The sequence below is a fragment of the Propithecus coquereli genome, unplaced genomic scaffold, assembly GCF_000956105.1.
Source record: "Propithecus coquereli isolate 6110/MARCELLA unplaced genomic scaffold, Pcoq_1.0 Scaffold39, whole genome shotgun sequence".
Taxonomy (NCBI): domain Eukaryota; kingdom Metazoa; phylum Chordata; class Mammalia; order Primates; family Indriidae; genus Propithecus; species Propithecus coquereli.
Genome location: NW_012149618.1, coordinates 1,739,808 through 1,742,917, shown reverse-complemented (window position 1 = coordinate 1,742,917; position 3,110 = coordinate 1,739,808). Strand labels below are relative to the sequence as shown.

Genomic DNA, 3,110 nt, shown 5'->3' with positions numbered 1-3,110 from the left:
TGTCAGGCAGTACATATTTTATTGGAGAAAAAAAAAAAAAGAAAAAAAAAAGAAAAAAGAAAAAGACATCCACAAAGAAGACTAAGAAGAAATATTTTGGAAAAAGAAAATCTGGGAGGGTGATGTCTAAGGGAAAGTCTATTAATATTGTCAGACATAAAAGAGATCAAAGAAGGTGATAAACAAATATGTTTGTTGGATTTTGCGATTGAGCAAATGAGAAAATAAATGCGAACACAGGACACAGTGTGTTACAGTGGTGCAGACTTGGATTTGGATTCTGGATACCACTTACCTTACTGTATTATGTCTGTAAATATTACTGAGCCTTAGTTATCCTACTTTTTAAGTGAGGATAATAATGATTTTCTTTTTAAGGTTGCTGAGACATCTAAATGAGAGGATGTAAAGAAAGCCCTTGCTTGTATCTTCTTCATAAATGGTAGCTGGCCATATCACACTGTGGTATCTACATGGCTGATCTAGGATATCTGACATTAATGATTTCTGTTACACCAGTCCTTTATGTGTTGTTATTGCTTACTGTGCTAATACACTAGTGTACATTCTTGAGATTATTTCAATTTTAGCTTTCATTGACATCTTTAAACAGCCAAGGGTCTTTATTTTTTAAATGGTAAGAATGGAAGTTGATTTAGGGATAAGAGAGTTTCTGCCTAAAATTTAGATCAAAAACAAAAGAGGAAACTAGAATTGATTTAAAACATGTTATTTAAAGCAAGTCTTTTGGTAGTAATTTCATTCATTTGAGAATGTCCTGATTTCTCCTTCATTCCTGAAGGATATTTTTGCTAAATCTGGAATTTTGGGTTGACAGTTACTGTCTTTCTTCACTTCAAAATGTTACTCCATTGCTTCTGCCCTCCATGGTTTCTGATGAGAAATCCATAGCCGTTTGAATTGTTGTTCTCCTAATTGGAATGCATCATTTTTCTCTGGCTGCTTTCAGGATTTTTTTGTTGTCTTTAGTTTTCAGTAGTTTGATTGCAGTATATCTGGGTGCAGATTTCTATTCAATCTTGTGTGAGAGTCATTGATCTTCTTGAAATTGTAAGTGTTTATTTTGGACCAGTTTGGGAAGTTTTCTGCTCTCTTTCTCCTCTCCTTTTGTGACTCTGATGATATGAATGTTAGAGCTTTTGATATTGTTCCATTGGCTCTGTTTATTTTTTTCTATTTTTTCCCCTTTGTATTAACTAGATTGGATAGTTTCTGTTGCTCTATCTTCAAGTTCACTCACTTTTCCCTCTATTATCTTCAGAGATTATCCTATTGAGCCTTTCTAGGAAATTTCAGTTTTTAATTTTGACTATTGTATTTTTTAGTTCTAAAATTTGAACTAAATTTTAAATAAATGTAAATATATGAAACAAAATAAATATACACATATATATCTGTTGAGACACTGTTATCTATTTGTTTCAAGAATATTCACCCTGAGTTCTTCAAGCATAGTTATAGTAGTTGCTTTTTGTCTGGTAATTCCAGTATCCTTGTCATCTTGAGTTTATTGTGTGTTGCTTGTCTTTTCTATGCTGAGTTATTGAGATTTTCACGGTTCTTCATATGTTAAGTGAGTTTGGATTGTATATTAGACATGTTGATGTGTTATGGTACTCTATCTTGTTTAAGTCCTATGGAAAATACTGATCTGGGGGGAAGGGAGAGGGATTTTTTTTTAGCCGGCATTTGACCTTGTTAGGTTCAAGTTACAAGTGTCTATCTACCTTCTGTGCACTAAAACTCTAATGTCTAGGTTTCAAGACATTTGTAGAGTTACTTGGATCTGTCTTGCATGCACACCACTTAGTATTTGGGAACTGGGTATTGGTCCACCTGATGGCATGTTGCTTAAGGTCAATCTATATATATATAGCACCAGATTGACCCTGGGAATGTTTATAGAACTTCATGGTATCACTTTCTTAATTTCTTTTCTCTTTGCAAGTTCACTGATGCTTTTTGGCTCCTAGAGACTTTTCTTCCTTGTTCTCTGGCTAAAAAACTGAGGTTTTCATTTCTCTGTTTTGCCACACAGTTTATGCTGCTTCATCTGCCTTCAGTGTCAAGCAGGCGGATGGTAGAGAAAGAACATAAATCATGGGGATTTCCCTCACATTTGTGGGACCCGCAGGTTCCCTTTTCTTGGAGTTTTAGGTCCCTACCTAACAACTGCTGGTATCACCACAAATACTGTCATGGGATTGCCTGGGTGCAAGGGCAGAGAGAAAGAAAAGGAAAAACAAAAAAACTCCCAAAAGCCTAACAAACCAAAACCCAGGGGCTTTCTCCTCCCACTATTTAACACATAGCAAGGACCCCTTTTACTGTGCCTCAGACCAAAAAAAGAGAAGACTATTCTCTTGGAATACTTTCTGTCTGCACTTAGTGTGCAGTTCTGGGTTTGGGGCTGCCTTTGACTCCAGACTGGGAGGTACCAGAGGAAACAAAACCAGGAAACTTAATTACTGGGCTAGTGGTACTGCTTATTGTGGTTTCCTCCTCAAGTGACCTGCTCTCATTTTCAGAATCCTTACATTGCTGTTCTGTGCATTCTGTCCAGGGTTTTAGTTGCATTTAATGGGAGACACAGGATGGACTTTTCTTACTCTGTCTTTCTCAGAACCAGAACACTGATAAAAATGTATTGTTTATTTGTTTTGGTTAAGAATTTATTGTACACCATGTGGTACTAGGTTTTGCTGGAGATGTAAAAATAGATAATCTTAAGGTGATTACAATAGGCCACAGGTAGGGATGGGATATTGGGATGGAGGCAGAAAGTAAACAATTGCATATTCATTAATAGTGAGTAATTGAGTTATTAATCTTAGCTTTCTTGATCCGTTTCTGCTTCAGCATTTGACTTACTGTTTGTAACTGAGGGAAAGAAGATCTGATTTTTAATTTATTTTATTTTATTTGTTTTTAAGAGATGGGGTCTCACTGTGTTGCCTAGTCTGGAATTACAGGTACACACCACTGCGCTCAAGTAGATCCAGTTTATATTCAGTTAATTTTCTAGGTGGTATCCCACAATATAAGGGATGAAAAGTCTCTGGATATGTATATTGTAGATATAATTATTA

At 35.6% G+C, this 3,110-nt stretch overlaps 1 protein-coding gene across 1 annotated transcript in view; it reads left to right on the top strand.

Moving 5' to 3' along the window:
• The window catches only part of ASXL2 (additional sex combs like transcriptional regulator 2), a 176,585-nt gene that overhangs the window by 51,856 nt on the left and 121,619 nt on the right, over nt 1–3,110 (top strand). The gene's annotated exons all lie outside the window — the stretch shown is intronic.